We start from the raw sequence: 27471 nt of genomic DNA on the forward strand, positions 1-27471 counted from the left end.
GTTCCATTGCCACATTCCGTCTACTGCAGGCGGGATACCTGGATGGCTGAATGTCACTGAGAAGCTCACAGAGACCGCCATAAGCAACAGTTTAAAAGAATGCCACAGACTAATCAACCAAACTTTTTGGGTTGGTTTCTCTTTTATAGTCTGCAGGCATTAAATGAAAGAAGTCAGTGTTCCAGCAGAGGGAGACAACGTTTCAGAAAAGGCATTGTAGCAAACCAAAAAAGAAATTTTAAGCGCAGCAGAGTAACCAGCTCACATACCTGTTAGCTCAGGTGAGTTTAAAAGGCTGCTGTTGATAACAAGGGCATTTGCTAAATAGATGGTGTGTGTGCAACAATATACTGAAAGGTCAATTATATTGTGCAGCTTATCTCACCACCTGTAGTTATTTAGGTGAAAGCTCCAAAATGCTTGCCTAATATGTCTGTTTATCCAAAAGGAAGTATAGAGGGAGAGCTAGATAGATAGCATTGCATTACATTACATGGCAATGCAATGCACAGTTGCTGAAGTTGAACCAAAATGAGCTTGTCATCTGGCTTCTGCAACTTTTAACATGAAAAATCCAATGAGGAGAAGAAAAGCAAAGCCAAAGAGTCCATCCCAAAATCCGACAAACAAGCCAAATGAACAAAAAGCATTGAATTCAATTCTTTCTGATTTTAGAAACTGCATTAAAGAAGGGGTGCACCGGTCCTGGAGATACTGCAATACCAGGTCAATGCGTGGAGTGGACAGAGCAAGCTCTTTTTCCATCTCCCTGTTCTAAAAATCCATTTAATATATGGTCCCCAGATAGGGGACGTATCAGATATTAAACTGATAAGAACAGATACTACACTTGATCTTAGCCAAAAGGCCGAGAAGCGATAACCAGAATTGGTTTCCGACTACGGTGCCACCCAAGGATTCTGAAAAGTCCATTTGTGGAGATGGCCACCTGGACTCCCGTTAAGAAGACATGCTGTCAACCTCTAGATCCCTCACATGCCTGCACTTTTCGGCTTGCTGCTGCTGCAATCCACGCGTTTTAGATCTGCATAACTCCACCTCTTTTAGCACAGTACCCTCAACCCCCGGCTGTTCCCACCCGCCTCAACACCGTTGGAAGGGAGGAGAACCAATTAAGGCGGGGGGGGGGGGTGGAACGAGCAGCTGTCTACCCTTAGCAGGAGGGTTGCTGATTAATTACCTCTCCTGCTGCTGCTGCTGCTGCTGGCTGTCCAGCAGCAGACTGAAGGTGGCTGCTGCTGTGCGCAGGTATATAAAGGCTCAGAGCCTATTATGACACGCGCAGCCAGCGTTCCATTGCCACATTCCGTCTACTGCAGGCGGGATACCTGGATGGCTGAATGTCACTGAGAAGCTCACAGAGACCGCCATAAGCAACAGTTTAAAAGAATGCCACAGACTAATCAACCAAACTTTTTGGGTTGGTTTCTCTTTTATAGTCTGCAGGCATTAAATGAAAGAAGTCAGTGTTCCAGCAGAGGGAGACAACGTTTCAGAAAAGGCATTGTAGCAAACCAAAAAAGAAATTTTAAGCGCAGCAGAGTAACCAGCTCACATACCTGTTAGCTCAGGTGAGTTTAAAAGGCTGCTGTTGATAACAAGGGCATTTGCTAAATAGATGGTGTGTGTGCAACAATATACTGAAAGGTCAATTATATTGTGCAGCTTATCTCACCACCTGTAGTTATTTAGGTGAAAGCTCCAAAATGCTTGCCTAATATGTCTGTTTATCCAAAAGGAAGTATAGAGGGAGAGCTAGATAGATAGCATTGCATTACATTACATGGCAATGCAATGCACAGTTGCTGAAGTTGAACCAAAATGAGCTTGTCATCTGGCTTCTGCAACTTTTAACATGAAAAATCCAATGAGGAGAAGAAAAGCAAAGCCAAAGAGTCCATCCCAAAATCCGACAAACAAGCCAAATGAACAAAAAGCATTGAATTCAATTCTTTCTGATGTTAGAAACTGCATTAAAGAAGGGGTGCACCGGTCCTGGAGATACTGCAATACCAGGTCAATGCGTGGAGTGGACAGAGCAAGCTCTTTTTCCATCTCCCTGTTCTAAAAATCCATTTAATATATGGTCCCCAGATAGGGGACGTATCAGATATTAAACTGATAAGAACAGATACTACACTTGATCTTAGCCAAAAGGCCGAGAAGCGATAACCAGAATTGGTTTCCGACTACGGTGCCACCCAAGGATTCTGAAAAGTCCATTTGTGGAGATGGCCACCTGGACTCCCGTAAAATGAAGACATGCTGTCAACCTCTAGATCCCTCACATGCCTGCACTTTTCGGCTTGCTGCTGCTGCAATCCACGCGTTTTAGATCTGCATAACTCCACCTCTTTTAGCACAGTACCCTCAACCCCCGGCTGTTCCCACCCGCCTCAACACCGTTGGAAGGGAGGAGAACCAATTAAGGCGGGGGGGGGGTGGAACGAGCAGCTGTCTACCCTTAGCAGGAGGGTTGCTGATTAATTACCTCTCCTGCTGCTGCTGCTGCTGGCTGTCCAGCAGCAGACTGAAGGTGGCTGCTGCTGTGCGCAGGTATATAAAGGCTCAGAGCCTATTATGACACGCGCAGCCAGCGTTCCATTGCCACATTCCGTCTACTGCAGGCGGGATACCTGGATGGCTGAATGTCACTGAGAAGCTCACAGAGACCGCCATAAGCAACAGTTTAAAAGAATGCCACAGACTAATCAACCAAACTTTTTGGGTTGGTTTCTCTTTTATAGTCTGCAGGCATTAAATGAAAGAAGTCAGTGTTCCAGCAGAGGGAGACAACGTTTCAGAAAAGGCATTGTAGCAAACCAAAAAAGAAATTTTAAGCGCAGCAGAGTAACCAGCTCACATACCTGTTAGCTCAGGTGAGTTTAAAAGGCTGCTGTTGATAACAAGGGCATTTGCTAAATAGATGGTGTGTGTGCAACAATATACTGAAAGGTCAATTATATTGTGCAGCTTATCTCACCACCTGTAGTTATTTAGGTGAAAGCTCCAAAATGCTTGCCTAATATGTCTGTTTATCCAAAAGGAAGTATAGAGGGAGAGCTAGATAGATAGCATTGCATTACATTACATGGCAATGCAATGCACAGTTGCTGAAGTTGAACCAAAATGAGCTTGTCATCTGGCTTCTGCAACTTTTAACATGAAAAATCCAATGAGGAGAAGAAAAGCAAAGCCAAAGAGTCCATCCCAAAATCCGACAAACAAGCCAAATGAACAAAAAGCATTGAATTCAATTCTTTCTGATTTTAGAAACTGCATTAAAGAAGGGGTGCACCGGTCCTGGAGATACTGCAATACCAGGTCAATGCGTGGAGTGGACAGAGCAAGCTCTTTTTCCATCTCCCTGTTCTAAAAATCCATTTAATATATGGTCCCCAGATAGGGGACGTATCAGATATTAAACTGATAAGAACAGATACTACACTTGATCTTAGCCAAAAGGCCGAGAAGCGATAACCAGAATTGGTTTCCGACTACGGTGCCACCCAAGGATTCTGAAAAGTCCATTTGTGGAGATGGCCACCTGGACTCCCGTTAAGAAGACATGCTGTCAACCTCTAGATCCCTCACATGCCTGCACTTTTCGGCTTGCTGCTGCTGCAATCCACGCGTTTTAGATCTGCATAACTCCACCTCTTTTAGCACAGTACCCTCAACCCCCGGCTGTTCCCACCCGCCTCAACACCGTTGGAAGGGAGGAGAACCAATTAAGGCGGGGGGGGGGGTGGAACGAGCAGCTGTCTACCCTTAGCAGGAGGGTTGCTGATTAATTACCTCTCCTGCTGCTGCTGCTGCTGGCTGTCCAGCAGCAGACTGAAGGTGGCTGCTGCTGTGCGCAGGTATATAAAGGCTCAGAGCCTATTATGACACGCGCAGCCAGCGTTCCATTGCCACATTCCGTCTACTGCAGGCGGGATACCTGGATGGCTGAATGTCACTGAGAAGCTCACAGAGACCGCCATAAGCAACAGTTTAAAAGAATGCCACAGACTAATCAACCAAACTTTTTGGGTTGGTTTCTCTTTTATAGTCTGCAGGCATTAAATGAAAGAAGTCAGTGTTCCAGCAGAGGGAGACAACGTTTCAGAAAAGGCATTGTAGCAAACCAAAAAAGAAATTTTAAGCGCAGCAGAGTAACCAGCTCACATACCTGTTAGCTCAGGTGAGTTTAAAAGGCTGCTGTTGATAACAAGGGCATTTGCTAAATAGATGGTGTGTGTGCAACAATATACTGAAAGGTCAATTATATTGTGCAGCTTATCTCACCACCTGTAGTTATTTAGGTGAAAGCTCCAAAATGCTTGCCTAATATGTCTGTTTATCCAAAAGGAAGTATAGAGGGAGAGCTAGATAGATAGCATTGCATTACATTACATGGCAATGCAATGCACAGTTGCTGAAGTTGAACCAAAATGAGCTTGTCATCTGGCTTCTGCAACTTTTAACATGAAAAATCCAATGAGGAGAAGAAAAGCAAAGCCAAAGAGTCCATCCCAAAATCCGACAAACAAGCCAAATGAACAAAAAGCATTGAATTCAATTCTTTCTGATTTTAGAAACTGCATTAAAGAAGGGGTGCACCGGTCCTGGAGATACTGCAATACCAGGTCAATGCGTGGAGTGGACAGAGCAAGCTCTTTTTCCATCTCCCTGTTCTAAAAATCCATTTAATATATGGTCCCCAGATAGGGGACGTATCAGATATTAAACTGATAAGAACAGATACTACACTTGATCTTAGCCAAAAGGCCGAGAAGCGATAACCAGAATTGGTTTCCGACTACGGTGCCACCCAAGGATTCTGAAAAGTCCATTTGTGGAGATGGCCACCTGGACTCCCGTTAAGAAGACATGCTGTCAACCTCTAGCTCCCTCACATGCCTGCACTTTTCGGCTTGCTGCTGCTGCAATCCACGCGTTTTAGATCTGCATAACTCCACCTCTTTTAGCACAGTACCCTCAACCCCCGGCTGTTCCCACCCGCCTCAACACCGTTGGAAGGGAGGAGAACCAATTAAGGCGGGGGGGGGGGGGGTGGAACGAGCAGCTGTCTACCCTTAGCAGGAGGGTTGCTGATTAATTACCTCTCCTGCTGCTGCTGCTGCTGGCTGTCCAGCAGCAGACTGAAGGTGGCTGCTGCTGTGCGCAGGTATATAAAGGCTCAGAGCCTATTATGACACGCGCAGCCAGCGTTCCATTGCCACATTCCGTCTACTGTAGGCGGGATACCTGGATGGCTGAATGTCACTGAGAAGCTCACAGAGACCGCCATAAGCAACAGTTTAAAAGAATGCCACAGACTAATCAACCAAACTTTTTGGGTTGGTTTCTCTTTTATAGTCTGCAGGCATTAAATGAAAGAAGTCAGTGTTCCAGCAGAGGGAGACAACGTTTCAGAAAAGGCATTGTAGCAAACCAAAAAAGAAATTTTAAGCGCAGCAGAGTAACCAGCTCACATACCTGTTAGCTCAGGTGAGTTTAAAAGGCTGCTGTTGATAACAAGGGCATTTGCTAAATAGATGGTGTGTGTGCAACAATATACTGAAAGGTCAATTATATTGTGCAGCTTATCTCACCACCTGTAGTTATTTAGGTGAAAGCTCCAAAATGCTTGCCTAATATGTCTGTTTATCCAAAAGGAAGTATAGAGGGAGAGCTAGATAGATAGCATTGCATTACATTACATGGCAATGCAATGCACAGTTGCTGAAGTTGAACCAAAATGAGCTTGTCATCTGGCTTCTGCAACTTTTAACATGAAAAATCCAATGAGGAGAAGAAAAGCAAAGCCAAAGAGTCCATCCCAAAATCCGACAAACAAGCCAAATGAACAAAAAGCATTGAATTCAATTCTTTCTGATTTTAGAAACTGCATTAAAGAAGGGGTGCACCGGTCCTGGAGATACTGCAATACCAGGTCAATGCGTGGAGTGGACAGAGCAAGCTCTTTTTCCATCTCCCTGTTCTAAAAATCCATTTAATATATGGTCCCCAGATAGGGGACGTATCAGATATTAAACTGATAAGAACAGATACTACACTTGATCTTAGCCAAAAGGCCGAGAAGCGATAACCAGAATTGGTTTCCGACTACGGTGCCACCCAAGGATTCTGAAAAGTCCATTTGTGGAGATGGCCACCTGGACTCCCGTTAAGAAGACATGCTGTCAACCTCTAGATCCCTCACATGCCTGCACTTTTCGGCTTGCTGCTGCTGCAATCCACGCGTTTTAGATCTGCATAACTCCACCTCTTTTAGCACAGTACCCACAACCCCCGGCTGTTCCCACCCGCCTCAACACCGTTGGAAGGGAGGAGAACCAATTAAGGCGGGGGGGGGAGTGGAACGAGCAGCTGTCTACCCTTAGCAGGAGGGTTGCTGATTAATTACCTCTCCTGCTGCTGCTGCTGCTGCTGGCTGTCCAGCAGCAGACTGAAGGTGGCTGCTGCTGTGCGCAGGTATATAAAGGCTCAGAGCCTATTATGACACGCGCAGCCAGCGTTCCATTGCCACATTCCGTCTACTGCAGGCGGGATACCTGGATGGCTGAATGTCACTGAGAAGCTCACAGAGACCGCCATAAGCAACAGTTTAAAAGAATGCCACAGACTAATCAACCAAACTTTTTGGGTTGGTTTCTCTTTTATAGTCTGCAGGCATTAAATGAAAGAAGTCAGTGTTCCAGCAGAGGGAGACAACGTTTCAGAAAAGGCATTGTAGCAAACCAAAAAAGAAATTTTAAGCGCAGCAGAGTAACCAGCTCACATACCTGTTAGCTCAGGTGAGTTTAAAAGGCTGCTGTTGATAACAAGGGCATTTGCTAAATAGATGGTGTGTGTGCAACAATATACTGAAAGGTCAATTATATTGTGCAGCTTATCTCACCACCTGTAGTTATTTAGGTGAAAGCTCCAAAATGCTTGCCTAATATGTCTGTTTATCCAAAAGGAAGTATAGAGGGAGAGCTAGATAGATAGCATTGCATTACATTACATGGCAATGCAATGCACAGTTGCTGAAGTTGAACCAAAATGAGCTTGTCATCTGGCTTCTGCAACTTTTAACATGAAAAATCCAATGAGGAGAAGAAAAGCAAAGCCAAAGAGTCCATCCCAAAATCCGACAAACAAGCCAAATGAACAAAAAGCATTGAATTCAATTCTTTCTGATTTTAGAAACTGCATTAAAGAAGGGGTGCACCGGTCCTGGAGATACTGCAATACCAGGTCAATGCGTGGAGTGGACAGAGCAAGCTCTTTTTCCATCTCCCTGTTCTAAAAATCCATTTAATATATGGTCCCCAGATAGGGGACGTATCAGATATTAAACTGATAAGAACAGATACTACACTTGATCTTAGCCAAAAGGCCGAGAAGCGATAACCAGAATTGGTTTCCGACTACGGTGCCACCCAAGGATTCTGAAAAGTCTATTTGTGGAGATGGCCACCTGGACTCCCGTTAAGAAGACATGCTGTCAACCTCTAGATCCCTCACATGCCTGCACTTTTCGGCTTGCTGCTGCTGCAATCCACGCGTTTTAGATCTGCATAACTCCACCTCTTTTAGCACAGTACCCTCAACCCCCGGCTGTTCCCACCCGCCTCAACACCGTTGGAAGGGAGGAGAACCAATTAAGGCGGGGGGGGGGGGTGGAACGAGCAGCTGTCTACCCTTAGCAGGAGGGTTGCTGATTAATTACCTCTCCTGCTGCTGCTGCTGCTGCTGGCTGTCCAGCAGCAGACTGAAGGTGGCTGCTGCTGTGCGCAGGTATATAAAGGCTCAGAGCCTATTATGACACGCGCAGCCAGCGTTCCATTGCCACATTCCGTCTACTGCAGGCGGGATACCTGGATGGCTGAATGTCACTGAGAAGCTCACAGAGACCGCCATAAGCAACAGTTTAAAAGAATGCCACAGACTAATCAACCAAACTTTTTGGGTTGGTTTCTCTTTTATAGTCTGCAGGCATTAAATGAAAGAAGTCAGTGTTCCAGCAGAGGGAGACAACGTTTCAGAAAAGGCATTGTAGCAAACCAAAAAAGAAATTTTAAGCGCAGCAGAGTAACCAGCTCACATACCTGTTAGCTCAGGTGAGTTTAAAAGGCTGCTGTTGATAACAAGGGCATTTGCTAAATAGATGGTGTGTGTGGAACAATATACTGAAAGGTCAATTATATTGTGCAGCTTATCTCACCACCTGTAGTTATTTAGGTGAAAGCTCCAAAATGCTTGCCTAATATGTCTGTTTATCCAAAAGGAAGTATAGAGGGAGAGCTAGATAGATAGCATTGCATTACATTACATGGCAATGCAATGCACAGTTGCTGAAGTTGAACCAAAATGAGCTTGTCATCTGGCTTCTGCAACTTTTAACATGAAAAATCCAATGAGGAGAAGAAAAGCAAAGCCAAAGAGTCCATCCCAAAATCCGACAAACAAGCCAAATGAACAAAAAGCATTGAATTCAATTCTTTCTGATTTTAGAAACTGCATTAAAGAAGGGGTGCACCGGTCCTGGAGATACTGCAATACCAGGTCAATGCGTGGAGTGGACAGAGCAAGCTCTTTTTCCATCTCCCTGTTCTAAAAATCCATTTAATATATGGTCCCCAGATAGGGGACGTATCACATATTAAACTGATAAGAACAGATACTACACTTGATCTTAGCCAAAAGGCCGAGAAGCGATAACCAGAATTGGTTTCCGACTACGGTGCCACCCAAGGATTCTGAAAAGTCTATTTGTGGAGATGGCCACCTGGACTCCCGTTAAGAAGACATGCTGTCAACCTCTAGATCCCTCACATGCCTGCACTTTTCGGCTTGCTGCTGCTGCAATCCACGCGTTTTAGATCTGCATAACTCCACCTCTTTTAGCACAGTACCCTCAACCCCCGGCTGTTCCCACCCGCCTCAACACCGTTGGAAGGGAGGAGAACCAATTAAGGCGGGGGGGGGGGTGGAACGAGCAGCTGTCTACCCTTAGCAGGAGGGTTGCTGATTAATTACCTCTCCTGCTGCTGCTGCTGCTGCTGGCTGTCCAGCAGCAGACTGAAGGTGGCTGCTGCTGTGCGCAGGTATATAAAGGCTCAGAGCCTATTATGACACGCGCAGCCAGCGTTCCATTGCCACATTCCGTCTACTGCAGGCGGGATACCTGGATGGCTGAATGTCACTGAGAAGCTCACAGAGACCGCCATAAGCAACAGTTTAAAAGAATGCCACAGACTAATCAACCAAACTTTTTGGGTTGGTTTCTCTTTTATAGTCTGCAGGCATTAAATGAAAGAAGTCAGTGTTCCAGCAGAGGGAGACAACGTTTCAGAAAAGGCATTGTAGCAAACCAAAAAAGAAATTTTAAGCGCAGCAGAGTAACCAGCTCACATACCTGTTAGCTCAGGTGAGTTTAAAAGGCTGCTGTTGATAACAAGGGCATTTGCTAAATAGATGGTGTGTGTGCAACAATATACTGAAAGGTCAATTATATTGTGCAGCTTATCTCACCACCTGTAGTTATTTAGGTGAAAGCTCCAAAATGCTTGCCTAATATGTCTGTTTATCCAAAAGGAAGTATAGAGGGAGAGCTAGATAGATAGCATTGCATTACATTACATGGCAATGCAATGCACAGTTGCTGAAGTTGAACCAAAATGAGCTTGTCATCTGGCTTCTGCAACTTTTAACATGAAAAATCCAATGAGGAGAAGAAAAGCAAAGCCAAAGAGTCCATCCCAAAATCCGACAAACAAGCCAAATGAACAAAAAGCATTGAATTCAATTCTTTCTGATTTTAGAAACTGCATTAAAGAAGGGGTGCACCGGTCCTGGAGATACTGCAATACCAGGTCAATGCGTGGAGTGGACAGAGCAAGCTCTTTTTCCATCTCCCTGTTCTAAAAATCCATTTAATATATGGTCCCCAGATAGGGGACGTATCAGATATTAAACTGATAAGAACAGATACTACACTTGATCTTAGCCAAAAGGCCGAGAAGCGATAACCAGAATTGGTTTCCGACTACGGTGCCACCCAAGGATTCTGAAAAGTCCATTTGTGGAGATGGCCACCTGGACTCCCGTTAAGAAGACATGCTGTCAACCTCTAGATCCCTCACATGCCTGCACTTTTCGGCTTGCTGCTGCTGCAATCCACGCGTTTTAGATCTGCATAACTCCACCCCTTTTAGCACAGTACCCTCAACCCCTCAACCCCCGGCTGTTCCCACCCGCCTCAACACCGTTGGAAGGGAGGAGAACCAATTAAGGCGGGGGGGGGGGTGGAACGAGCAGCTGTCTACCCTTAGCAGGAGGGTTGCTGATTAATTACCTCTCCTGCTGCTGCTGCTGCTGCTGGCTGTCCAGCAGCAGACTGAAGGTGGCTGCTGCTGTGCGCAGGTATATAAAGGCTCAGAGCCTATTATGACACGCGCAGCCAGCGTTCCATTGCCACATTCCGTCTACTGCAGGCGGGATACCTGGATGGCTGAATGTCACTGAGAAGCTCACAGAGACCGCCATAAGCAACAGTTTAAAAGAATGCCACAGACTAATCAACCAAACTTTTTGGGTTGGTTTCTCTTTTATAGTCTGCAGGCATTAAATGAAAGAAGTCAGTGTTCCAGCAGAGGGAGACAACGTTTCAGAAAAGGCATTGTAGCAAACCAAAAAAGAAATTTTAAGCGCAGCAGAGTAACCAGCTCACATACCTGTTAGCTCAGGTGAGTTTAAAAGGCTGCTGTTGATAACAAGGGCATTTGCTAAATAGATGGTGTGTGTGCAACAATATACTGAAAGGTCAATTATATTGTGCAGCTTATCTCACCACCTGTAGTTATTTAGGTGAAAGCTCCAAAATGCTTGCCTAATATGTCTGTTTATCCAAAAGGAAGAATAGAGGGAGAGCTAGATAGATAGCATTGCATTACATTACATGGCAATGCAATGCACAGTTGCTGAAGTTGAACCAAAATGAGCTTGTCATCTGGCTTCTGCAACTTTTAACATGAAAAATCCAATGAGGAGAAGAAAAGCAAAGCCAAAGAGTCCATCCCAAAATCCGACAAACAAGCCAAATGAACAAAAAGCATTGAATTCAATTCTTTCTGATTTTAGAAACTGCATTAAAGAAGGGGTGCACCGGTCCTGGAGATACTGCAATACCAGGTCAATGCGTGGAGTGGACAGAGCAAGCTCTTTTTCCATCTCCCTGTTCTAAAAATCCATTTAATATATGGTCCCCAGATAGGGGACGTATCAGATATTAAACTGATAAGAACAGATACTACACTTGATCTTAGCCAAAAGGCCGAGAAGCGATAACCAGAATTGGTTTCCGACTACGGTGCCACCCAAGGATTCTGAAAAGTCCATTTGTGGAGATGGCCACCTGGACTCCCGTTAAGAAGACATGCTGTCAACCTCTAGATCCCTCACATGCCTGCACTTTTCGGCTTGCTGCTGATGCAATCCACGCGTTTTAGATCTGCATAACTCCACCTCTTTTAGCACAGTACCCTCAACCCCCGGCTGTTCCCACCCGCCTCAACACCGTTGGAAGGGAGGAGAACCAATTAAGGCGGGGGGGGGGTGGAACGAGCAGCTGTCTACCCTTAGCAGGAGGGTTGCTGATTAATTACCTCTCCTGCTGCTGCTGCTGCTGCTGGCTGTCCAGCAGCAGACTGAAGGTGGCTGCTGCTGTGCGCAGGTATATAAAGGCTCAGAGCCTATTATGACACGCGCAGCCAGCGTTCCATTGCCACATTCCGTCTACTGCAGGCGGGATACCTGGATGGCTGAATGTCACTGAGAAGCTCACAGAGACCGCCATAAGCAACAGTTTAAAAGAATGCCACAGACTAATCAACCAAACTTTTTGGGTTGGTTTCTCTTTTATAGTCTGCAGGCATTAAATGAAAGAAGTCTGTGTTCCAGCAGAGGGAGACAACGTTTCAGAAAAGGCATTGTAGCAAACCAAAAAAGAAATTTTAAGCGCAGCAGAGTAACCAGCTCACATACCTGTTAGCTCAGGTGAGTTTAAAAGGCTGCTGTTGATAACAAGGGCATTTGCTAAATAGATGGTGTGTGTGCAACAATATACTGAAAGGTCAATTATATTGTGCAGCTTATCTCACCACCTGTAGTTATTTAGGTGAAAGCTCCAAAATGCTTGCCTAATATGTCTGTTTATCCAAAAGGAAGTATAGAGGGAGAGCTAGATAGATAGCATTGCATTACATTACATGGCAATGCAATGCACAGTTGCTGAAGTTGAACCAAAATGAGCTTGTCATCTGGCTTCTGCAACTTTTAACATGAAAAATCCAATGAGGAGAAGAAAAGCAAAGCCAAAGAGTCCATCCCAAAATCCGACAAACAAGCCAAATGAACAAAAAGCATTGAATTCAATTCTTTCTGATTTTAGAAACTGCATTAAAGAAGGGGTGCACCGGTCCTGGAGATACTGCAATACCAGGTCAATGCGTGGAGTGGACAGAGCAAGCTCTTTTTCCATCTCCCTGTTCTAAAAATCCATTTAATATATGGTCCCCAGATAGGGGACGTATCAGATATTAAACTGATAAGAACAGATACTACACTTGATCTTAGCCAAAAGGCCGAGAAGCGATAACCAGAATTGGTTTCCGACTACGGTGCCACCCAAGGATTCTGAAAAGTCCATTTGTGGAGATGGCCACCTGGACTCCCGTTAAGAAGACATGCTGTCAACCTCTAGATCCCTCACATGCCTGCACTTTTCGGCTTGCTGCTGCTGCAATCCACGCGTTTTAGATCTGCATAACTCCACCCCTTTTAGCACAGTACCCTCAACCCCTCAACCCCCGGCTGTTCCCACCCGCCTCAACACCGTTGGAAGGGAGGAGAACCAATTAAGGCGGGGGGGGGGGTGGAACGAGCAGCTGTCTACCCTTAGCAGGAGGGTTGCTGATTAATTACCTCTCCTGCTGCTGCTGCTGCTGCTGGCTGTCCAGCAGCAGACTGAAGGTGGCTGCTGCTGTGCGCAGGTATATAAAGGCTCAGAGCCTATTATGACACGCGCAGCCAGCGTTCCATTGCCACATTCCGTCTACTGCAGGCGGGATACCTGGATGGCTGAATGTCACTGAGAAGCTCACAGAGACCGCCATAAGCAACAGTTTAAAAGAATGCCACAGACTAATCAACCAAACTTTTTGGGTTGGTTTCTCTTTTATAGTCTGCAGGCATTAAATGAAAGAAGTCAGTGTTCCAGCAGAGGGAGACAACGTTTCAGAAAAGGCATTGTAGCAAACCAAAAAAGAAATTTTAAGCGCAGCAGAGTAACCAGCTCACATACCTGTTAGCTCAGGTGAGTTTAAAAGGCTGCTGTTGATAACAAGGGCATTTGCTAAATAGATGGTGTGTGTGCAACAATATACTGAAAGGTCAATTATATTGTGCAGCTTATCTCACCACCTGTAGTTATTTAGGTGAAAGCTCCAAAATGCTTGCCTAATATGTCTGTTTATCCAAAAGGAAGAATAGAGGGAGAGCTAGATAGATAGCATTGCATTACATTACATGGCAATGCAATGCACAGTTGCTGAAGTTGAACCAAAATGAGCTTGTCATCTGGCTTCTGCAACTTTTAACATGAAAAATCCAATGAGGAGAAGAAAAGCAAAGCCAAAGAGTCCATCCCAAAATCCGACAAACAAGCCAAATGAACAAAAAGCATTGAATTCAATTCTTTCTGATTTTAGAAACTGCATTAAAGAAGGGGTGCACCGGTCCTGGAGATACTGCAATACCAGGTCAATGCGTGGAGTGGACAGAGCAAGCTCTTTTTCCATCTCCCTGTTCTAAAAATCCATTTAATATATGGTCCCCAGATAGGGGACGTATCAGATATTAAACTGATAAGAACAGATACTACACTTGATCTTAGCCAAAAGGCCGAGAAGCGATAACCAGAATTGGTTTCCGACTACGGTGCCACCCAAGGATTCTGAAAAGTCCATTTGTGGAGATGGCCACCTGGACTCCCGTTAAGAAGACATGCTGTCAACCTCTAGATCCCTCACATGCCTGCACTTTTCGGCTTGCTGCTGATGCAATCCACGCGTTTTAGATCTGCATAACTCCACCTCTTTTAGCACAGTACCCTCAACCCCCGGCTGTTCCCACCCGCCTCAACACCGTTGGAAGGGAGGAGAACCAATTAAGGCGGGGGGGGGGTGGAACGAGCAGCTGTCTACCCTTAGCAGGAGGGTTGCTGATTAATTACCTCTCCTGCTGCTGCTGCTGCTGCTGGCTGTCCAGCAGCAGACTGAAGGTGGCTGCTGCTGTGCGCAGGTATATAAAGGCTCAGAGCCTATTATGACACGCGCAGCCAGCGTTCCATTGCCACATTCCGTCTACTGCAGGCGGGATACCTGGATGGCTGAATGTCACTGAGAAGCTCACAGAGACCGCCATAAGCAACAGTTTAAAAGAATGCCACAGACTAATCAACCAAACTTTTTGGGTTGGTTTCTCTTTTATAGTCTGCAGGCATTAAATGAAAGAAGTCTGTGTTCCAGCAGAGGGAGACAACGTTTCAGAAAAGGCATTGTAGCAAACCAAAAAAGAAATTTTAAGCGCAGCAGAGTAACCAGCTCACATACCTGTTAGCTCAGGTGAGTTTAAAAGGCTGCTGTTGATAACAAGGGCATTTGCTAAATAGATGGTGTGTGTGCAACAATATACTGAAAGGTCAATTATATTGTGCAGCTTATCTCACCACCTGTAGTTATTTAGGTGAAAGCTCCAAAATGCTTGCCTAATATGTCTGTTTATCCAAAAGGAAGTATAGAGGGAGAGCTAGATAGATAGCATTGCATTACATTACATGGCAATGCAATGCACAGTTGCTGAAGTTGAACCAAAATGAGCTTGTCATCTGGCTTCTGCAACTTTTAACATGAAAAATCCAATGAGGAGAAGAAAAGCAAAGCCAAAGAGTCCATCCCAAAATCCGACAAACAAGCCAAATGAACAAAAAGCATTGAATTCAATTCTTTCTGATTTTAGAAACTGCATTAAAGAAGGGGTGCACCGGTCCTGGAGATACTGCAATACCAGGTCAATGCGTGGAGTGGACAGAGCAAGCTCTTTTTCCATCTCCCTGTTCTAAAAATCCATTTAATATATGGTCCCCAGATAGGGGACGTATCAGATATTAAACTGATAAGAACAGATACTACACTTGATCTTAGCCAAAAGGCTGAGAAGCGATAACCAGAATTGGTTTCCGACTACGGTGCCACCCAAGGATTCTGAAAAGTCCATTTGTGGAGATGGCCACCTGGACTCCCGTTAAGAAGACATGCTGTCAACCTCTAGATCCCTCACATGCCTGCACTTTTCGGCTTGCTGCTGCTGCAATCCACGCGTTTTAGATCTGCATAACTCCACCTCTTTTAGCACAGTACCCTCAACCCCCGGCTGTTCCCACCCGCCTCAACACCGTTGGAAGGGAGGAGAACCAATTAAGGCGGGGGGGGGGGGTGGAACGAGCAGCTGTCTACCCTTAGCAGGAGGGTTGCTGATTAATTACCTCTCCTGCTGCTGCTGCTGCTGCTGGCTGTCCAGCAGCAGACTGAAGGTGGCTGCTGCTGTGCGCAGGTATATAAAGGCTCAGAGCCTATTATGACACGCGCAGCCAGCGTTCCATTGCCACATTCCGTCTACTGCAGGCGGGATACCTGGATGGCTGAATGTCACTGAGAAGCTCACAGAGACCGCCATAAGCAACAGTTTAAAAGAATGCCACAGACTAATCAACCAAACTTTTTGGGTTGGTTTCTCTTTTATAGTCTGCAGGCATTAAATGAAAGAAGTCAGTGTTCCAGCAGAGGGAGACAACGTTTCAGAAAAGGCATTGTAGCAAACCAAAAAAGAAATTTTAAGCGCAGCAGAGTAACCAGCTCACATACCTGTTAGCTCAGGTGAGTTTAAAAGGCTGCTGTTGATAACAAGGGCATTTGCTAAATAGATGGTGTGTGTGCAACAATATACTGAAAGGTCAATTATATTGTGCAGCTTATCTCACCACCTGTAGTTATTTAGGTGAAAGCTCCAAAATGCTTGCCTAATATGTCTGTTTATCCAAAAGGAAGTATAGAGGGAGAGCTAGATAGATAGCATTGCATTACATTACATGGCAATGCAATGCACAGTTGCTGAAGTTGAACCAAAATGAGCTTGTCATCTGGCTTCTGCAACTTTTAACATGAAAAATCCAATGAGGAGAAGAAAAGCAAAGCCAAAGAGTCCATCCCAAAATCCGACAAACAAGCCAAATGAACAAAAAGCATTGAATTCAATTCTTTCTGATTTTAGAAACTGCATTAAAGAAGGGGTGCACCGGTCCTGGAGATACTGCAATACCAGGTCAATGCGTGGAGTGGACAGAGCAAGCTCTTTTTCCATCTCCCTGTTCTAAAAATCCATTTAATATATGGTCCCCAGATAGGGGACGTATCAGATATTAAACTGATAAGAACAGATACTACACTTGATCTTAGCCAAAAGGCCGAGAAGCGATAACCAGAATTGGTTTCCGACTACGGTGCCACCCAAGGATTCTGAAAAGTCCATTTGTGGAGATGGCCACCTGGACTCCCGTTAAGAAGACATGCTGTCAACCTCTAGATCCCTCACATGCCTGCACTTTTCGGCTTGCTACTGCTGCAATCCACGCGTTTTAGATCTGCATAACTCCACCTCTTTTAGCACAGTACCCTCAACCCCCGGCTGTTCCCACCCGCCTCAACACCGTTGGAAGGGAGGAGAACCAATTAAGGCGGGGGGGGGGGGGTGGAACGAGCAGCTGTCTACCCTTAGCAGGAGGGTTGCTGATTAATTACCTCTCCTGCTGCTGCTGCTGCTGCTGGCTGTCCAGCAGCAGACTGAAGGTGGCTGCTGCTGTGCGCAGGTATATAAAGGCTCAGAGCCTATTATGACACGCGCAGCCAGCGTTCCATTGCCACATTCCGTCTACTGCAGGCGGGATACCTGGATGGCTGAATGTCACTGAGAAGCTCACAGAGACCACCATAAGCAACAGTTTAAAAGAATGCCACAGACTAATCAACCAAACTTTTTGGGTTGCTTTCTCTTTTATAGTCTGCAGGCATTAAATGAAAGAAGTCAGTGTTCCAGCAGAGGGAGACAACGTTTCAGAAAAGGCATTGTAGCAAACCAAAAAAGAAATTTTAAGCGCAGCAGAGTAACCAGCTCACATACCTGTTAGCTCAGGTGAGTTTAAAAGGCTGCTGTTGATAACAAGGGCATTTGCTAAATAGATGGTGTGTGTGCAACAATATACTGAAAGGTCAATTATATTGTGCAGCTTATCTCACCACCTGTAGTTATTTAGGTGAAAGCTCCAAAATGCTTGCCTAATATGTCTGTTTATCCAAAAGGAAGTATAGAGGGAGAGCTAGATAGATAGCATTGCATTACATTACATGGCAATGCAATGCACAGTTGCTGAAGTTGAACCAAAATGAGCTTGTCATCTGGCTTCTGCAACTTTTAACATGAAAAATCCAATGAGGAGAAGAAAAGCAAAGCCAAAGAGTCCATCCCAAAATCCGACAAACAAGCCAAATGAACAAAAAGCATTGAATTCAATTCTTTCTGATTTTAGAAACTGCATTAAAGAAGGGGTGCACCGGTCCTGGAGATACTGCAATACCAGGTCAATGCGTGGAGTGGACAGAGCAAGCTCTTTTTCCATCTCCCTGTTCTAAAAATCCATTTAATATATGGTCCCCAGATAGGGGACGTATCAGATATTAAACTGATAAGAACAGATACTACACTTGATCTTAGCCAAAAGGCCGAGAAGCGATAACCAGAATTGGTTTCCGACTACGGTGCCACCCAAGGATTCTGAAAAGTCCATTTGTGGAGATGGCCACCTGGACTCCCGTTAAGAAGACATGCTGTCAACCTCTAGATCCCTCACATGCCTGCACTTTTCGGCTTGCTGCTGCTGCAATCCACGCGTTTTAGATCTGCATAACTCCACCTCTTTTAGCACAGTACCCTCAACCCCCGGCTGTTCCCACCCGCCTCAACACCGTTGGAAGGGAGGAGAACCAATTAAGGCGGGGGGGTGGGGGGGGTGGAACGAGCAGCTGTCTACCCTTAGCAGGAGGGTTGCTGATTAATTACCTCTCCTGCTGCTGCTGCTGCTGCTGCTGGCTGTCCAGCAGCAGACTGAAGGTGGCTGCTGCTGTGCGCAGGTATATAAAGGCTCAGAGCCTATTATGACACGCGCAGCCAGCGTTCCATTGCCACATTCCGTCTACTGCAGGCGGGATACCTGGATGGCTGAATGTCACTGAGAAGCTCACAGAGACCGCCATAAGCAACAGTTTAAAAGAATGCCACAGACTAATCAACCAAACTTTTTGGGTTGGTTTCTCTTTTATAGTCTGCAGGCATTAAATGAAAGAAGTCAGTGTTCCAGCAGAGGGAGACAACGTTTCAGAAAAGGCATTGTAGCAAACCAAAAAAGAAATTTTAAGCGCAGCAGAGTAACCAGCTCACATACCTGTTAGCTCAGGTGAGTTTAAAAGGCTGCTGTTGATAACAAGGGCATTTGCTAAATAGATGGTGTGTGTGCAACAATATACTGAAAGGTCAATTATATTGTGCAGCTTATCTCACCACCTGTAGTTATTTAGGTGAAAGCTCCAAAATGCTTGCCTAATATGTCTGTTTATCCAAAAGGAAGTATAGAGGGAGAGCTAGATAGATAGCATTGCATTACATTACATGGCAATGCAATGCACAGTTGCTGAAGTTGAACCAAAATGAGCTTGTCATCTGGCTTCTGCAACTTTTAACATGAAAAATCCAATGAGGAGAAGAAAAGCAAAGCCAAAGAGTCCATCCCAAAATCCGACAAACAAGCCAAATGAACAAAAAGCATTGAATTCAATTCTTTCTGATTTTAGAAACTGCATTAAAGAAGGGGTGCACCGGTCCTGGAGATACTGCAATACCAGGTCAATGCGTGGAGTGGACAGAGCAAGCTCTTTTTCCATCTCCCTGTTCTAAAAATCCATTTAATATATGGTCCCCAGATAGGGGACGTATCAGATATTAAACTGATAAGAACAGATACTACACTTGATCTTAGCCAAAAGGCCGAGAAGCGATAACCAGAATTGGTTTCCGACTACGGTGCCACCCAAGGATTCTGAAAAGTCCATTTGTGGAGATGGCCACCTGGACTCCCGTTAAGAAGACATGCTGTCAACCTCTAGATCCCTCACATGCCTGCACTTTTCAGCTTGCTGCTGCTGCAATCCACGCGTTTTAGATCTGCATAACTCCACCTCTTTTAGCACAGTACCCTCAACCCCCGGCTGTTCCCACCCGCCTCAACACCGTTGGAAGGGAGGAGAACCAATTAAGGCGGGGGGGGGGGTGGAACGAGCAGCTGTCTACCCTTAGCAGGAGGGTTGCTGATTAATTACCTCTCCTGTTGCTGCTCCTGCTGCTGGCTGTCCAGCAGCAGACTGAAGGTGGCTGCTGCTGTGCGCAGGTATATAAAGGCTCAGAGCCTATTATGACACGCGCAGCCAGCGTTCCATTGCCACATTCCGTCTACTGCAGGCGGGATACCTGGATGGCTGAATGTCACTGAGAAGCTCACAGAGACCGCCATAAGCAACAGTTTAAAAGAATGCCACAGACTAATCAACCAAACTTTTTGGGTTGGTTTCTCTTTTATAGTCTGCAGGCATTAAATGAAAGAAGTCAGTGTTCCAGCAGAGGGAGACAACGTGTCAGAAAAGGCATTGTAGCAAACCAAAAAAGAAATTTTAAGCGCAGCAGAGTAACCAGCTCACATACCTGTTAGCTCAGGTGAGTTTAAAAGGCTGCTGTTGATAACAAGGGCATTTGCTAAATAGATGGTGTGTGTGCAACAATATACTGAAAGGTCAATTATATTGTGCAGCTTATCTCACCACCTGTAGTTATTTAGGTGAAAGCTCCAAAATGCTTGCCTAATATGTCTGTTTATCCAAAAGGAAGTATAGAGGGAGAGCTAGATAGATAGCATTGCATTACATTACATGGCAATGCAATGCACAGTTGCTGAAGTTGAACCAAAATGAGCTTGTCATCTGGCTTCTGCAACTTTTAACATGAAAAATCCAATGAGGAGAAGAAAAGCAAAGCCAAAGAGTCCATCCCAAAATCCGACAAACAAGCCAAATGAACAAAAAGCATTGAATTCAATTCTTTCTGATTTTAGAAACTGCATTAAAGAAGGGGTGCACCGGTCCTGGAGATACTGCAATACCAGGTCAATGCGTGGAGTGGACAGAGCAAGCTCTTTTTCCATCTCCCTGTTCTAAAAATCCATTTAATATATGGTCCCCAGATAAGGGACGTATCAGATATTAAACTGATAAGAACAGATACTACACTTGATCTTAGCCAAAAGGCCGAGAAGCGATAACCAGAATTGGTTTCCGACTACGGTGCCACCCAAGGATTCTGAAAAGTCCATTTGTGGAGATGGCCACCTGGACTCCCGTTAAGAAGACATGCTGTCAACCTCTAGATCCCTCACATGCCTGCACTTTTCAGCTTGCTGCTGCTGCAATCCACGCGTTTTAGATCTGCATAACTCCACCTCTTTTAGCACAGTACCCTCAACCCCCGGCTGTTCCCACCCGCCTCAACACCGTTGGAAGGGAGGAGAACCAATTAAGGCGGGGGGGGGGGTGGAACGAGCAGCTGTCTACCCTTAGCAGGAGGGTTGCTGATTAATTACCTCTCCTGCTGCTGCTGCTGCTGCTGGCTGTCCAGCAGCAGACTGAAGGTGGCTGCTGCTGTGCGCAGGTATATAAAGGCTCAGAGCCTATTATGACACGCGCAGCCAGCGTTCCATTGCCACATTCCGTCTACTGCAGGCGGGATACCTGGATGGCTGAATGTCACTGAGAAGCTCACAGAGACCGCCATAAGCAACAGTTTAAAAGAATGCCACAGACTAATCAACCAAACTTTTTGGGTTGGTTTCTCTTTTATAGTCTGCAGGCATTAAATGAAAGAAGTCAGTGTTCCAGCAGAGGGAGACAACGTTTCAGAAAAGGCATTGTAGCAAACCAAAAAAGAAATTTTAAGCGCAGCAGAGTAACCAGCTCACATACCTGTTAGCTCAGGTGAGTTTAAAAGGCTGCTGTTGATAACAAGGGCATTTGCTAAATAGATGGTGTGTGTGCAACAATATACTGAAAGGTCAATTATATTGTGCAGCTTATCTCACCACCTGTAGTTATTTAGGTGAAAGCTCCAAAATGCTTGCCTAATATGTCTGTTTATCCAAAAGGAAGTATAGAGGGAGAGCTAGATAGATAGCATTGCATTACATTACATGGCAATGCAATGCACAGTTGCTGAAGTTGAACCAAAATGAGCTTGTCATCTGGCTTCTGCAACTTTTAACATGAAAAATCCAATGAGGAGAAGAAAAGCAAAGCCAAAGAGTCCATCCCAAAATCCGACAAACAAGCCAAATGAACAAAAAGCATTGAATTCAATTCTTTCTGATTTTAGAAACTGCATTAAAGAAGGGGTGCACCGGTCCTGGAGATACTGCAATACCAGGTCAATGCGTGGAGTGGATAGAGCAAGCTCTTTTTCCATCTCCCTGTTCTAAAAATCCATTTAATATATGGTCCCCAAATAGGGGACGTATCAGATATTAAACTGATAAGAACAGATACTACACTTGATCTTAGCCAAAAGGCCGAGAAGCGATAACCAGAATTGGTTTCCGACTACGGTGCCACCCAAGGATTCTGAAAAGTCCATTTGTGGAGATGGCCACCTGGACTCCCGTTAAGAAGACATGCTGTCAACCTCTAGATCCCTCACATGCCTGCACTTTTCGGCTTGCTGCTGCTGCAATCCACGCGTTTTAGATCTGCATAACTCCACCTCTTTTAGCACAGTACCCTCAACCCCCGGCTGTTCCCACCCGCCTCAACACCGTTGGAAGGGAGGAGAACCAATTAAGGCGGAGGGGGGGGGGGTGGAACGAGCAGCTGTCTACCCTTAGCAGGAGGGTTGCTGATTAATTACCTCTCCTGCTGCTGCTGCTGCTGCTGGCTGTCCAGCAGCAGACTGAAGGTGGCTGCTGCTGTGCGCAGGTATATAAAGGCTCAGAGCCTATTATGACACGCGCAGCCAGCGTTCCATTGCCACATTCCGTCTACTGCAGGCGGGATACCTGGATGGCTGAATGTCACTGAGAAGCTCACAGAGACCGCCATAAGCAACAGTTTAAAAGAATGCCACAGACTAATCAACCAAACTTTTTGGGTTGGTTTCTCTTTTATAGTCTGCAGGCATTAAATGAAAGAAGTCAGTGTTCCAGCAGAGGGAGACAACGTTTCAGAAAAGGCATTGTAGCAAACCAAAAAAGAAATTTTAAGCGCAGCAGAGTAACCAGCTCACATACCTGTTAGCTCAGGTGAGTTTAAAAGGCTGCTGTTGATAACAAGGGCATTTGCTAAATAGATGGTGTGTGTGCAACAATATACTGAAAGGTCAATTATATTGTGCAGCTTATCTCACCACCTGTAGTTATTTAGGTGAAAGCTCCAAAATGCTTGCCTAATATGTCTGTTTATCCAAAAGGAAGTATAGAGGGAGAGCTAGATAGATAGCATTGCATTACATTACATGGCAATGCAATGCACAGTTGTTGAAGTTGAACCAAAATGAGCTTGTCATCTGGCTTCTGCAACTTTTAACATGAAAAATCCAATGAGGAGAAGAAAAGCAAAGCCAAAGAGTCCATCCCAAAATCCGACAAACAAGCCAAATGAACAAAAAGCATTGAATTCAATTCTTTCTGATTTTAGAAACTGCATTAAAGAAGGGGTGCACCGGTCCTGGAGATACTGCAATACCAGGTCAATGCGTGGAGTGGACAGAGCAAGCTCTTTTTCCATCTCCCTGTTCTAAAAATCCATTTAATATATGGTCCCCAGATAGGGGACGTATCAGATATTAAACTGATAAGAACAGATACTACACTTGATCTTAGCCAAAAGGCCGAGAAGCGATAACCAGAATTGGTTTCCGACTACGGTGCCACCCAAGGATTCTGAAAAGTCCATTTGTGGAGATGGCCACCTGGACTCCCGTTAAGAAGACATGCTGTCAACCTCTAGATCCCTCACATGCCTGCACTTTTCAGCTTGCTGCTGCTGCAATCCACGCGTTTTAGATCTGCATAACTCCACCTCTTTTAGCACAGTACCCTCAACCCCCGGCTGTTCCCACCCGCCTCAACACCGTTGGAAGGGAGGAGAACCAATTAAGGCGGGGGGGGGGGGTGGAACGAGCAGCTGTCTACCCTTAGCAGGAGGGTTGCTGATTAATTACCTCTCCTGCTGCTGCTGCTGCTGCTGCTGGCTGTCCAGCAGCAGACTGAAGGTGGCTGCTGCTGTGCGCAGGTATATAAAGGCTCAGAGCCTATTATGACACGCGCAGCCAGCGTTCCATTGCCACATTCCGTCTACTGCAGGCGGGATACCTGGATGGCTGAATGTCACTGAGAAGCTCACAGAGACCGCCATAAGCAACAGTTTAAAAGAATGCCACAGACTAATCAACCAAACTTTTTGGGTTGGTTTCTCTTTTATAGTCTGCAGGCATTAAATGAAAGAAGTCAGTGTTCCAGCAGAGGGAGACAACGTTTCAGAAAAGGCATTGTAGCAAACCAAAAAAGAAATTTTAAGCGCAGCAGAGTAACCAGCTCACATACCTGTTAGCTCAGGTGAGTTTAAAAGGCTGCTGTTGATAACAAGGGCATTTGCTAAATAGATGGTGTGTGTGCAACAATATACTGAAAGGTCAATTATATTGTGCAGCTTATCTCACCACCTGTAGTTATTTAGGTGAAAGCTCCAAAATGCTTGCCTAATATGTCTGTTTATCCAAAAGGAAGAATAGAGGGAGAGCTAGATAGATAGCATTGCATTACATTACATGGCAATGCAATGCACAGTTGCTGAAGTTGAACCAAAATGAGCTTGTCATCTGGCTTCTGCAACTTTTAACATGAAAAATCCAATGAGGAGAAGAAAAGCAAAACCAAAGAGTCCATCCCAAAATCCGACAAACAAGCCAAATGAACAAAAAGCATTGAATTCAATTCTTTCTGATTTTAGAAACTGCATTAAAGAAGGGGTGCACCAGTCCTGGAGATACTGCAATACCAGGTCAATGCGTGGAGTGGACAGAGCAAGCTCTTTTTCCATCTCCCTGTTCTAAAAATCCATTTAATATATGGTCCCCAGATAGGGGACGTATCAGATATTAAACTGATAAGAACAGATACTACACTTGATCCTAGCCAAAAGGCCGAGAAGCGATAACCAGAATTGGTTTCCGACTACGGTGCCACCCAAGGATTCTGAAAAGTCCATTTGTGGAGATGGCCACCTGGACTCCCGTTAAGAAGACATGCTGTCAACCTCTAGATCCCTCACATGCCTGCACTTTTCGGCTTGCTGCTGCTGCAATCCACGCGTTTTAGATCTGCATAACTCCACCTCTTTTAGCACAGTACCCTCAACCCCCGGCTGTTCCCACCCGCCTCAACACCGTTGGAAGGGAGGAGAACCAATTAAGGCGGGGGGGGGGTGGAACGAGCAGCTGTCTACCCTTAGCAGGAGGGTTGCTGATTAATTACCTCTCCTGCTGCTGCTGCTGGCTGTCCAGCAGCAGACTGAAGGTGGCTGCTGCTGTGCGCAGGTATATAAAGGCTCAGAGCCTATTATGACACGCGCAGCCAGCGTTCCATTGCCACATTCCGTCTACTGCAGGCGGGATACCTGGATGGCTGAATGTCACTGAGAAGCTCACAGAGACCGCCATAAGCAACAGTTTAAAAGAATGCCACAGACTAATCAACCAAACTTTTTGGGTTGGTTTCTCTTTTATAGTCTGCAGGCATTAAATGAAAGAAGTCAGTGTTCCAGCAGAGGGAGACAACGTTTCAGAAAAGGCATTGTAGCAAACCAAAAAAGAAATTTTAAGCGCAGCAGAGTAACCAGCTCACATACCTGTTAGCTCAGGTGAGTTTAAAAGGCTGCTGTTGATAACAAGGGCATTTGCTAAATAGATGGTGTGAGTGCAACAATATACTGAAAGGTCAATTATATTGTGCAGCTTATCTCACCACCTGTAGTTATTTAGGTGAAAGCTCCAAAATGCTTGCCTAATATGTCTGTTTATCCAAAAGGAAGTATAGAGGGAGAGCTAGATAGATAGCATTGCATTACATTACATGGCAATGCAATGCACAGTTGCTGAAGTTGAACCAAAATGAGCTTGTCATCTGGCTTCTGCAACTTTTAACATGAAAAATCCAATGAGGAGAAGAAAAGCAAAGCCAAAGAGTCCATCCCAAAATCCGACAAACAAGCCGAATGAACAAAAAGCATTGAATTCAATTCTTTCTGATTTTAGAAACTGCATTAAAGAAGGGGTGCACCGGTCCTGGAGATACTGCAATACCAGGTCAATGCGTGGAGTGGACAGAGCAAGCTCTTTTTCCATCTCCCTGTTCTAAAAATCCATTTAATATATGGTCCCCAGATAGGGGACGTATCAGATATTAAACTGATAAGAACAGATACTACACTTGATCTTAGCCAAAAGGCCGAGAAGCGATAACCAGAATTGGTTTCCGACTACGGTGCCACCCAAGGATTCTGAAAAGTCCATTTGTTGAGATGGCCACCTGGACTCCCGTTAAGAAGACATGCTGTCAACCTCTAGATCCCTCACATGCCTGCACTTTTCGGCTTGCTGCTGCTGCAATCCACGCGTTTTAGATCTGCATAACTCCACCTCTTTTAGCACAGTACCCTCAACCCCCGGCTGTTCCCACCCGCCTCAACACCGTTGGAAGGGAGGAGAACCAGTTAAGGCGGGGGGGGGGGGTGGAACGAGCAGCTGTCTACCCTTAGCAGGAGGGTTGCTGATTAACTACCTCTCCTGCTGCTGCTGCTGCTGCTGGCTGTCCAGCAGCAGACTGAAGGTGGCTGCTGCTGTGCGCAGGTATATAAAGGCTCAGAGCCTATTATGACACGCGCAGCCAGCGTTCCATTGCCACATTCCGTCTACTGCAGGCGGGATACCTGGATGGCTGAATGTCACTGAGAAGCTCACAGAGACCGCCATAAGCAACAGTTTAAAAGAATGCCACAGACTAATCAACCAAACTTTTTGGGTTGGTTTCTCTTTTATAGTCTGCAGGCATTAAATGAAAGAAGTCAGTGTTCCAGCAGAGGGAGACAACGTTTCAGAAAAGGCATTGTAGCAAACCAAAAAAGAAATTTTAAGCGCAGCAGAGTAACCAGCTCACATACCTGTTAGCTCAGGTGAGTTTAAAAGGCTGCTGTTGATAACAAGGGCATTTGCTAAATAGATGGTGTGTGTGCAACAATATACTGAAAGGTCAATTATATTGTGCAGCTTATCTCACCACCTGTAGTTATTTAGGTGAAAGCTCCAAAATGCTTGCCTAATATGTCTGTTTATCCAAAAGGAAGTATAGAGGGAGAGCTAGATAGATAGCATTGCATTACATTACATGGCAATGCAATGCACAGTTGCTGAAGTTGAACCAAAATGAGCTTGTCATCTGGCTTCTGCAACTTTTAACATGAAAAATCCAATGAGGAGAAGAAAAGCAAAGCCAAAGAGTCCATCCCAAAATCCGACAAACAAGCCAAATGAACAAAAAGCATTGAATTCAATTCTTTCTGATTTTAGAAACTGCATTAAAGAAGGGGTGCACCGGTCCTGGAGATACTGCAATACCAGGTCAATGCGTGGAGTGGACAGAGCAAGCTCTTTTTCCATCTCCCTGTTCTAAAAATCCATTTAATATATGGTCCCCAGATAGGGGACGTATCAGATATTAAACTGATAAGAACAGATACTACACTTGATCTTAGCCAAAAGGCCGAGAAGCGATAACCAGAATTGGTTTCCGACTACGGTGCCACCCAAGGATTCTGAAAAGTCCATTTGTTGAGATGGCCACCTGGACTCCCGTTAAGAAGACATGCTGTCAACCTCTAGATCCCTCACATGCCTGCACTTTTCGGCTTGCTGCTGCTGCAATCCACGCGTTTTAGATCTGCATAACTCCACCTCTTTTAGCACAGTACCCTCAACCCCCGGCTGTTCCCACCCGCCTCAACACCGTTGGAAGGGAGGAGAACCAATTAAGGTGGGGGGGGGGTGGAACGAGCAGCTGTCTACCCTTAGCAGGAGGGTTGCTGATTAATTACCTCTCCTGCTGCTGCTGCTGGCTGTCCAGCAGCAGACTGAAGGTGGCTG

The 27471-nt window shown here is 45.4% G+C and overlaps 21 non-coding genes across 21 annotated transcripts; all 21 read right to left on the reverse strand.

Annotated features, from left to right (window-relative positions):
- Positions 1–689: 689 nt before the first annotated feature.
- Positions 690–880, reverse strand: LOC141238111 (U2 spliceosomal RNA). The gene has a single exon (XR_012303606.1). It is a non-coding gene; the product is annotated as a U2 spliceosomal RNA (small nuclear RNA).
- Positions 881–2000: 1120 nt separating this feature from the next.
- LOC141238123 (U2 spliceosomal RNA) lies at positions 2001–2191 on the reverse strand. The gene has a single exon (XR_012303617.1). It is a non-coding gene; the product is annotated as a U2 spliceosomal RNA (small nuclear RNA).
- A 1117-nt stretch (positions 2192–3308) lies between these two features.
- Positions 3309–3499, reverse strand: LOC141238134 (U2 spliceosomal RNA). The gene has a single exon (XR_012303628.1). It is a non-coding gene; the product is annotated as a U2 spliceosomal RNA (small nuclear RNA).
- Positions 3500–4615: 1116 nt separating this feature from the next.
- On the reverse strand, positions 4616–4806 carry LOC141238145 (U2 spliceosomal RNA). Its single transcript, XR_012303639.1, has one exon. It is a non-coding gene; the product is annotated as a U2 spliceosomal RNA (small nuclear RNA).
- Positions 4807–5925: 1119 nt separating this feature from the next.
- LOC141238156 (U2 spliceosomal RNA) lies at positions 5926–6116 on the reverse strand. The gene has a single exon (XR_012303650.1). It is a non-coding gene; the product is annotated as a U2 spliceosomal RNA (small nuclear RNA).
- A 1119-nt stretch (positions 6117–7235) lies between these two features.
- On the reverse strand, positions 7236–7426 carry LOC141238167 (U2 spliceosomal RNA). Its single transcript, XR_012303661.1, has one exon. It is a non-coding gene; the product is annotated as a U2 spliceosomal RNA (small nuclear RNA).
- Positions 7427–8546: 1120 nt separating this feature from the next.
- On the reverse strand, positions 8547–8737 carry LOC141238498 (U2 spliceosomal RNA). Its single transcript, XR_012303980.1, has one exon. It is a non-coding gene; the product is annotated as a U2 spliceosomal RNA (small nuclear RNA).
- A 1119-nt stretch (positions 8738–9856) lies between these two features.
- Positions 9857–10047, reverse strand: LOC141238178 (U2 spliceosomal RNA). Its single transcript, XR_012303672.1, has one exon. It is a non-coding gene; the product is annotated as a U2 spliceosomal RNA (small nuclear RNA).
- Positions 10048–11174: 1127 nt separating this feature from the next.
- Positions 11175–11365, reverse strand: LOC141238190 (U2 spliceosomal RNA). The gene has a single exon (XR_012303683.1). It is a non-coding gene; the product is annotated as a U2 spliceosomal RNA (small nuclear RNA).
- Positions 11366–12483: 1118 nt separating this feature from the next.
- On the reverse strand, positions 12484–12674 carry LOC141238201 (U2 spliceosomal RNA). Its single transcript, XR_012303694.1, has one exon. It is a non-coding gene; the product is annotated as a U2 spliceosomal RNA (small nuclear RNA).
- Positions 12675–13801: 1127 nt separating this feature from the next.
- On the reverse strand, positions 13802–13992 carry LOC141238212 (U2 spliceosomal RNA). Its single transcript, XR_012303705.1, has one exon. It is a non-coding gene; the product is annotated as a U2 spliceosomal RNA (small nuclear RNA).
- Positions 13993–15110: 1118 nt separating this feature from the next.
- On the reverse strand, positions 15111–15301 carry LOC141238403 (U2 spliceosomal RNA). The gene has a single exon (XR_012303890.1). It is a non-coding gene; the product is annotated as a U2 spliceosomal RNA (small nuclear RNA).
- A 1120-nt stretch (positions 15302–16421) lies between these two features.
- Positions 16422–16612, reverse strand: LOC141238224 (U2 spliceosomal RNA). Its single transcript, XR_012303717.1, has one exon. It is a non-coding gene; the product is annotated as a U2 spliceosomal RNA (small nuclear RNA).
- Positions 16613–17733: 1121 nt separating this feature from the next.
- LOC141238236 (U2 spliceosomal RNA) lies at positions 17734–17924 on the reverse strand. Its single transcript, XR_012303728.1, has one exon. It is a non-coding gene; the product is annotated as a U2 spliceosomal RNA (small nuclear RNA).
- A 1127-nt stretch (positions 17925–19051) lies between these two features.
- Positions 19052–19242, reverse strand: LOC141238247 (U2 spliceosomal RNA). Its single transcript, XR_012303739.1, has one exon. It is a non-coding gene; the product is annotated as a U2 spliceosomal RNA (small nuclear RNA).
- A 1119-nt stretch (positions 19243–20361) lies between these two features.
- Positions 20362–20552, reverse strand: LOC141238417 (U2 spliceosomal RNA). The gene has a single exon (XR_012303904.1). It is a non-coding gene; the product is annotated as a U2 spliceosomal RNA (small nuclear RNA).
- A 1119-nt stretch (positions 20553–21671) lies between these two features.
- Positions 21672–21862, reverse strand: LOC141238332 (U2 spliceosomal RNA). The gene has a single exon (XR_012303822.1). It is a non-coding gene; the product is annotated as a U2 spliceosomal RNA (small nuclear RNA).
- A 1122-nt stretch (positions 21863–22984) lies between these two features.
- Positions 22985–23175, reverse strand: LOC141238258 (U2 spliceosomal RNA). Its single transcript, XR_012303750.1, has one exon. It is a non-coding gene; the product is annotated as a U2 spliceosomal RNA (small nuclear RNA).
- A 1123-nt stretch (positions 23176–24298) lies between these two features.
- Positions 24299–24489, reverse strand: LOC141238450 (U2 spliceosomal RNA). The gene has a single exon (XR_012303935.1). It is a non-coding gene; the product is annotated as a U2 spliceosomal RNA (small nuclear RNA).
- A 1112-nt stretch (positions 24490–25601) lies between these two features.
- LOC141238270 (U2 spliceosomal RNA) lies at positions 25602–25792 on the reverse strand. The gene has a single exon (XR_012303761.1). It is a non-coding gene; the product is annotated as a U2 spliceosomal RNA (small nuclear RNA).
- Positions 25793–26912: 1120 nt separating this feature from the next.
- Positions 26913–27103, reverse strand: LOC141238281 (U2 spliceosomal RNA). Its single transcript, XR_012303772.1, has one exon. It is a non-coding gene; the product is annotated as a U2 spliceosomal RNA (small nuclear RNA).
- Between the last annotated feature and the right edge of the window lie 368 nt (positions 27104–27471).

This window comes from Phyllobates terribilis, unplaced genomic scaffold (assembly GCF_046119375.1).
Source record: "Phyllobates terribilis strain yellow unplaced genomic scaffold, ASM4611937v1 Scaffold_737__1_contigs__length_740118, whole genome shotgun sequence".
Lineage (NCBI taxonomy): Eukaryota > Metazoa > Chordata > Amphibia > Anura > Dendrobatidae > Phyllobates > Phyllobates terribilis.